Below are 8,989 nucleotides of genomic sequence, written 5' to 3' on the forward strand. Positions count from 1 at the left end.
GTTCTTTGCCAACAAGTGTCCCAACTCCAGCAGCAGCCTAACAAAAGGCTGCATTTTTAAAGACAAGGGAGAAATCTCGCAGCGCATCGGTTAACAAACAGACGGAGGTACAAACATTATGCCAGTAGGCATGTGATGGAGAGGCAAACACAAACAGGCTAGATGGCTCCACGGTGGAGGAGACAGATTTGAAGGGAATCTGTTAACAATCTGCAACATGAGTCAGTGGAATTGAGTCACGGTAACGCGGGCGTTCGGAGTTACGGACAAGAGAAGGAGGCTGATTTCCACCTCGTGTTTGATACGACCAGAAATCTACCATGATACCAAGAAATAACAGTAAAGATTTGTCAAAATGAGTAACAGGAATGTTTTGTTTCTGTAATACTTTTAATTCTTAAAGCATGTTTATATGTTAATGACTTTGTGTAACATGAAAGGATTCCTTTGTAGTGAAGAATCCACAGGAGGATTATCAAAGTATAGCTTCGCAGAACATTTGAATGTTTTTTGAGCAAACTGTTTTGATTCTACGACCCGCGCGCAACTTTGTTTTGTTTCAGTTTAAATCCTCTCATCAGCGTTGTTCTTAGCAAAGATAAACTCACTGTGTGCGACCTGCTCAACACCAAGTAGCAGATAGACACAGCTAGCAACTCACTGGGAAACATGACGGAGCATTTAGCAGCTAAAGAGACAGATATTTCCCGCGGGTGATGGTGGAGACCAAAGCAGAGCTAAAAGAAGAGGGAAAAAAGTATCTAAGCAGGTTTAAGTTGCCCAATGTTATCTATATACAGTCAGTAAATGAAAAACCATGATAGAGTGAAAAAACTACCACCAGGACTACAAGTCTACACTGTCTGATCTCCAGAAAAAAAAGAAATATGAACTATTTGAACTTGTTAAATCAGGTTACTGCTTTGTTTCGAGTAGACGTACAGTAGAGCAAAGATAAGCTGCTCGATCACTGTCGGCGCACTCGAAAGCCCCGGAGAGACGCTGCAGACATGAGTAACATTAGCTCCCCAATGACTTTGTATCAGTTTTCCGTTTACCACCGAGCACCAAATGTGTCTCCATACTGCTTCAGTCCGATGGACCAGGTGCACAAACACGGTGGCCTCTTTTAGTCCTTTGTCATTTGATGCTCCTGCTCCGTCCCACATTGCAAAAAGCACCAGACGGTTTTTTCTGTCTGTGTTTTTTTTTGTTGACTTGCCTTTTGGTATTTACAGCATTTTTTTTAACAAGTAACATCAAAAAGGTCATGTTTTTTTTATTTATGCAGGCTGTCTTGAAATCATTAAAATAAACATAAAAAAAGTTTCTCTGACTTTTGTTTTGCTCTCGAGGAGGGAGGGGTCCCTCAGTCGCTTTGAGACAGGGCAGTTAAAGTTAGGAATCACTTTGAGAACTAAACAAATTAAATGAACAGCAAAAAAACATAAAACTTTTGTCAAATAGTGTGCACATTCTGTTGTTTCTCGTACTACTGGCTCCCACGGCGGGATGTTTAGTCTCTGAATATATATTCCTACGATCCATCCTGTTTGGTCTTTTAAGCGTCGGAAGGTTCGACAAATCTTCCTTTCTCACCAGACGACTGGAGGAGCGATGTTGCCATCAGGCCTTAAAAAAAACGACGAGGCATGACAGAGTGGTTCTGACTGAAGGTCTTGCCCCCACTGTCGTCTTTGAATTCCACTGCGTAAGTAGAAACCCATCTGGATGCTGCGTCTGAGAGCACCAAGATGATCTCATGTTCAGTGGAAGATTAAAGTGAGGAATAAAAATGTGGCAATGTGAAGAAAACAAAATAAAATCCTCTCTCTCTCTGAGTGAATAAGTGTCGACTCCTGGATGTCATGCCGTCCACTAGCTGAAGCACACGGCCTCTTGTTGGTTTCCCTGCCTGTAGGTGTTTGTAAGGGATTTCCTATACACTCTGTGGCACCTTTTAACAAATGCCTGCGATGGAATCCCTTTCCTGGTTTAGGTAATACCAACAGCTTTCCTCCATGTGACCCAGCAGCCTCACAGTGACTCAGAAGAATTACTGGAATTCATTGGGACATTTCACCGCACACAATCCCGTCTAGGAAGTCAAAGGAAAAAAAGAAAAAAAGGGAAACTGAGTGCGGTGCCAATAAACTCTGGTTGGTTCGTGGACGGAGTCGGGAGCGGAGATAAGCCTGAAAACCGACTGCAATGTGATCGCTCTGGTCAGGGCTGGGAACATGGGGAAGAAGAGGGATTGTGGTGCATGAATGGTTTCATTGAACGTGCGAGGCGCATAGAGCTTTGCAGCGTTGTTCCTGCTGCACGTTGGAATCCTGTAGCATGTTGCTCTCGTGGCCTGACTCCCAAAGAGCAGGAGGGGAGGTGTGTCCCGGACTTTTGTCTCAAATGTGGGAACAGCGTGTCATTCATTAGAGATCCTTCCGTAAACCCTCCCATCTGGCAATCTCGCGCACAGGTTTGTGCTTTGGGACGAGGCCTGCAGCCCAACAATTGATTTCATTATCCATTAATCTGGAGATTATTTTCTCGATTAATCTCATTTGGGTTTGTATATAAACAGTGAAACAAGTTCTAAAGGCTAATTTGTGTCATCGATGTTCTTTTTTTAATTTGACTATCAGCCCCAAACCCTAAAGATAGTCGATGTATTATCAAATATAAAGGAGAGAAGCAAGAAATCCTCCATTTGAGAAGCTGAACAATGAGGTAAAGCTGCAGATTCCTTTTCTCTCGATTGACTGTGTGTGTTTGGCTCGAGCAGCTCGGTGTAATCTGCAGTTTATTTTGTTGTGTGAGTCTGTTGTGAGTTCCTCAACCAAACTTGGCTCAAAGAGACAATACAGTGTCTTCAAAACAGCTGTTCTAATGTAATCAATATGTTAATTACAACAGCTCTTCTTTTCAAATGACGTGCCGGCAGTAAATTAAATCGCGTCGGAGAGCCGAGTCCCAACGGCCTCCATCTTGAGACAAACAAGCTGTTGCATTTGAGCCCATAAAACTGTCTTTTGTAGCTTTTATTTACTGCTCAATTTTATCACGACTATCGTCCAGATTTGCGATCCTGTGACTCCACTAGAGGATGTGTTGAAAAAAAACCGGCTCCGCTGACAATGCCCTGCCTCTAGTCTGAGCTCTGAGCGTGTTCACTGCTGATGTTGCATTCCAGCTGGAACAATCCCACTGTTTTCCAGACCCCAAAGTGGACGCCTAAATTGGACAACATCCCCACCCCACATACACCCCCCCCCTCTCCTCCCCCGTCCCCCCCTCTGCTCTCCAACCAACCAACCCACCCACCCACTCCTCCCATACACGCATCCCCTGGTCTCCTGTCCTTATTTGGGTAGAGACGTTCTGAGCGCTGGGTGGAGGGGTTGGGGGGGGGGTGGCAGAGGAGGGAGGGCGTTGGGTTGACACAAGGGAGGCAGGAGGAGAAACAGTGAGCACTCGCAGCCCTTTCTTAATAAGGACATGTCTGGAATTCAGGCCCCTCTCTCGGTGAAGAGCCTCTCTTTTCGCAGCACCTCACTTGAACGCTCTCCCGTGAGCACTTGGGGGTCGTCGGGATCCGCACGTTGCACCGGACGCCGCTGGCTGGCTTCACAGCTCGCAGTGCAGAGGAGCTTTGCAGTGTTTTCTCTGCTATAATTTGGAGATAAACAAAAGAGCGGCCGCCCCTCCCTCACTCCTTCACTGTGCCACCAGTCTTTGATTTGTTGCCCCGGCTCTACTGAAGCCGTTGCCCCGCAGCACCTGTGCATTCATTAATGAAATACTTTGGGCCTCCTGAAATACATTTTTTACACCCGGCCACATGAAGGGCATCTGCTGCACTTGAGGCTCGAGGAAGAAGTGTGTATTCAAGGGTTACACTTGGGTTGATGTCAATGGCTCTTTGTGCCTAAAGATGTTTCGGTTTTTAGTTTGTACCAACAAAGCGGCTGCTGACAGCAGGAGAATGAAACAGTATGGCTGATGTCTTGACAGGCAGCTGTAAATGTTGATACGGCTATTTAAACACATGTATGTGTGGGCCTTGAGAAAAAGAGTCAAAGGTGAATTATTACAATTATTAGTCCAAAAAATAATTTGCAACTAATTTGATGATTAAATAATTGTTTTAGTAATTTTCAAGTAAAAATGTAAATTATTTTCTGCTCCCAGCTTCTCACAGGTGAAGGTTTAATGCTCGTCTTTGTCGTGCGTGATAACAGAGTGAATATCTTTGGCTTTTTGACTGTTGGTTGAATTAAGCAAGACATTTGAAGTCGTCATCTTGTGCTGTTGGAAATGATAACTGGAATTTTTCAATTTCTTTCTTCATTTTGTAGACGATAGATGATTGAGAAAATAATAGCTGATGAAAATACTCACATTTTAGAAGCTGGAACAAGATCATTTTTGGCATTTCCTTCTTGAAAAATACCAATTTATATATTAATCGACACATTCACTAATCGTTGCAGCTCTGATTCTATTAATTGATTTATTTACTTAAATTTCTATATTCTTTGTTATTGTCTTTGGGGTGCCGATCTTTATCAAGTATCAGTACAAGTCAGCGTCAGAAATAATCAGGGGCATGAGGCCACATTTCTCCCAAATTCAAGGTGTTTTCCCCATGAAGCAAAATTGAGGGGGCAAATAAAATTGTGTGACTGTGTATGAAAGTCCCTCCAAACTTAAAACATCGGGGCAAAGATAGCCCAAAATTGCACCATAAAAAATTATTTAATTGTCTAGCCTGGTGCAGATAATGCTTAAACTAACCCTCACTCTAGGCGTATGTTGTCAATCATTGGGAGCGATCTGTGAGGACTGACATGGATCACTTGAGCTGCTGATGAGTGCTCGGTTTCAGTGTTGAGTTTTAACACCGTGACCCTGTTGCAAAGGGTCCGCCATAATAACCAATACCCTCTCAGCTAAAATTAGCAGCTTGTCTTGTGGATAGTTGTCAAACTCTCGTTTGAGTTCAGTGTCGTCCATGAATTTGATGTTGTACGTGGCGTGTGGTAGAATATGATCTACTCTCCTGTGATCTTTTTAATTCCCGTCATATGGCGATGGGAAGAGAAAGGAAGCATTCCTAATCCTCCACCTCTGCTCTTTCTCCAGCTTGTGGTTCTCGCAGCGATTATAAAGCATGAATCTTTCTAAATACTGAGAGATGAACCAAGAGGAGCAGCCTATCATCATAGATATATCTAGATAAAATAAAACTACCTCTTGGCTGCACAGCTTTGGTGTGATGACACAATGGATAACCACACAGACTTATGTGGCCTTGAGAACAAGAGTTTCACTGATTTTGTATAGATGTTTTCTTTATGCTTGGTATTATTTTTCCAAATAAAATTTGAAGTACAAATCACATTTCAAGACTAAAACTTCATTTCTGGGTTGATTTTTATTTCTCAAGAACCACACTGGTAATAATTGACGGCATAACTGTGCAAAATCTCATAAAAGAGGTCAAATATTGCTCATACTGAAGAAAAACTTCTGAAAAGGGATAATGTAATAAATCGTTCTATCATATAAACTCTAAATGTAAGTGTAATAAAACTCCCTGTATTTATCTGTTGTACTTTACTTTTGTCTACATCTGCAGAAATGCAGACAGCAGAAACACAAGCATCCTGGGAGGATCATGGTTACTTCATAGACTTCCCATTCAGAAACATTATGATGCTGAAAAGGCAGCTTGAAAAATACTTAAGATCTTTGCCTGCAGTCAGCCATAAGCCAACCACACTGGGACACAGTTCCCAGACCACAAGAATTCTTTGAGGCCAGCGCTGATTAGTGAGCTCTTTAAACTTTGTTTTATGGAATAGCTTGAATTCATTTGGCCAGTTCAGAGGAATAAAATCGAGGAGTTACAGTAATAATTGCAGTTAGCATTGTTTATTCATAAAAATTGAACGACTGCACAAAACAAAATGTCAAAGAAAGCCAAAGTAGTGACCTATAGATGAATGACGTTCCTTCTTCCTGTCTCATTATGCTTTACATGGACTCACACAGCTCTGGGCCTTCTTTGCAGACGCACAAATAATTCACTGTACATTTATAAGGAGAGTAGAATGATCGCCCTGTGGTTCTATGCCTCCGCCAACCAGTAACGCTGCAGTTTACAACCAAGTCCGTCCAAAATGCCATCATTTTATCCTCCATATGACCATGGACTGTATATGAGAAGTGAACGTAGTCATCGTGACCCATTGGATTGTGGACTGCGGTTTTGAAGCCCTGAGTTCAGCATTGTAGCCGTCGCTATCTTGGTTTTTTGCAACCGGTGAGCGGAAGTGACTTTGTTTGGAGGAGCGACGTTGAGACGGCTCTGATATAACGACCTGTCAATCACAAGGTAGCCCGCCCTAAAGCATACTGCTCTTTATGGTCTATCTGACTCTAAATGGGATCATCATTTTCGAAAATGATCATCATGCTGTATTGAAGAAGACTTGAAACTAGCGATTGTTCACAATGTTTATTGAGTTAATAACTCAAGTAAGAAGTAGTCATTTTCTCATAGACTTCTGTACAATCAGACTTCTTATTCGCAAGGAGATTAGGAGATTGACAGAGATAATGTGAGTTCAAAGCACTTCTGCATTGGCTTCACTGTTTAGAACTGGAGGTTGCCGCCTGGTTTTGACAAAAAAAAAATGTGTTTTGTGAGGTCACAGTGACCTTTGACCTCCAAAATCAAATGAGCTCGTCCTTGAGTCCAGGACATTTGTGGCATAATGAAGAAATGTGCTCCAGGCGTTCCTGAGATATCGCGTTCACGAGAATGGACATGACGGACGGACAGACAACCCGAAAACGTCACGCTTCTGGCCGCAGCTGTCGCCGATGCAGAGGAGTCGTAACAGTAGAGACACTTAGCAGGGATTAAGTTCACACAATGTGGAAGGTGGTACTTAAATTGGAGATGAAATAGTATTTAATTTACTGAAATCCACATTGTCTTGTATTTCATTGCTCCGGTAGGCATTCCAGTTGAAATGTGCTTGTGAATGTCGGCGGCGTTGAATCATAAATTTAAAACAAGGAAACATTAAGAAAGCCTGTTCAGTGCGCTGGCCTGTTAATGTTTGCTGACTGGTTATTCCACTTCAGTGTGATGAGATGAAGGTGAAAGAGCAGTGGATGCAGCCTGAGAACAGCTTTCTAACATTCATGAAACTTGCTCATTCAACAGTATCATTAAACAGCTCAATAAAGGTTTTCAGGATTCATCCACACATGAATGTCACAGAAATAATATGTTGATAAGACACATGGCGGCTTGTAATATACTGTACGATCGATCTAATGAAAGAGTGTGTTTTTGTTTGAAATGTTGTGAGACAGAAAGTTTTCTTCATAATGGATTTGTTTGCCAGATGGCATCACATGACCCGCATTTCCAACTGTGGCGTCAAGACCGATATTGATAGAAGAGTTTGGATCATTTTGCCGGCTAGAAATATCTTTGACTGACTTTAGTAGTATTGCAAAGCCGCACATATTTTGGTTTAATCTGAAAAAGTGTCTTTTATTGAAAATATGAAATGATGGTTGAATGCAGCATGCTTGTTTACTTGGTGGTGATTGTTTTCAGATCAGATAAACAAGGTAAGCATTAAAGGATGAAGTTGGTGATTTTTATCATTATTGGCAACAAATGACATGAACGGACCAAAACCAACAATGCGTCAATTGGTCTATCACAACTGTCTGACTTTTCCGTCTGTGGCACTCAGACCCAAGCCCATTAAGTCCTACTCGAGGCATAAATCCTTAAAAATGGGTCACACATATAAAGTTTCCTTCTTTAAAAAGACTAAGGCATTTCCTAGAACAGCCGGGCAACTGTAGTTTTTAGAAAATGGTTCTCAAACAGGAGTACAGAGAACATTTTTTGGGACTAATTGCAGACTATTTGCGGCTGCGGATCAATACAGAATTGAAAGTATTTTTACATCACCGGGATAGTGTGTGTTGGATTGAAGATGTGGCTCACTGAAGTGCTTTTATTTCACAGCTTTGTTAAATTCTCGATTCCGATTTTTTCGGAATTCTACGGTCTAAGCAGTTCAGATCTCTGCAAACAGTGAGAGGACAATTTATTTTTATAAATAAATAAATAAAATGATTTCTAAATAAATAAAATATTTTTTGAATCATTATTTAGTTTCAAACAAATGATTTCTTTAGTGAGTAGCCGTGTAATGAACTGCTTTACATTGAGGTCCTGCACATCCTGTCTGGGATTATTTCCCAATGGTGACATTATCCCTTACTTAGACAACAATGGAGTTCTGTCGAGTGGTGAAGAGATGACGTATTATTGTAGGTCAATACCAGAAGTTAGCAGCACACTGGTTCCCACGACAGATAAAGCCAATGGGATTCACAAGAGGGTTATTTACTGATGTATTTTATGTCATTGAACAAAACTTTAAAATCTCTTAAACTTGTGTTAACCACAGACCTTATTTCAGGCATCTAACCAAATCTCATTAAAAAAAACATTAACAATAAGCCAAGGGAAACCTTATTCATTTCAGGATTTTAGGACTCATTCCTTCACCACTCTATAACAAATACGTTACATTGGGTTTTGGATGCACAGACATTATTTGTCCAAGCATTGTTGATTTGGGGTTGTCATGGGATTTGATGATATAAGAAATCCTTTAACACCCTTACTGGGTGAAGAAGGCTGAACTACCCGTGTTTCAAACTGTTTAGTGGATTTAGTGTCAATATGAAATAAAAAAACAGCTGAGCAACTTGATGTATCCTTATTTCACAGGTCTCCCACAGATCCTTTGATTTTGGGGCTCGGGGTCGGGCCCAGGGGGAGCCGCCACCATTGCGTCCAACGAGTGGAGCGCCAACGGTAGCCCAGAAGATGGGCTGGACGGGGAAAACGAGGACAAGGCCATTGACGGGGACGCCGAGG

At 41.8% G+C, this 8,989-nt stretch overlaps 1 long non-coding RNA gene across 1 annotated transcript in view; it reads left to right on the forward strand.

The window, feature by feature from the left end:
* Nucleotides 1-8,957, forward strand: part of LOC116400462 (uncharacterized) — a 14,381-nt gene extending 5,424 nt beyond the window's left edge. The window contains exon 3 of the long non-coding RNA XR_004213925.1: nucleotides 8,840-8,957. This is a non-coding gene — a long non-coding RNA (uncharacterized LOC116400462). The remainder of the gene's footprint in view (nucleotides 1-8,839) is intronic.
* Nucleotides 8,958-8,989: the final 32 nt, after the last annotated feature.

The sequence above is a fragment of the Anarrhichthys ocellatus genome, unplaced genomic scaffold (genome assembly GCF_004355925.1).
Source record: "Anarrhichthys ocellatus isolate YVR2014 unplaced genomic scaffold, GSC_Weel_1.0 scaffold173, whole genome shotgun sequence".
Taxonomy (NCBI): Eukaryota; Metazoa; Chordata; class Actinopteri; order Perciformes; family Anarhichadidae; genus Anarrhichthys; species Anarrhichthys ocellatus.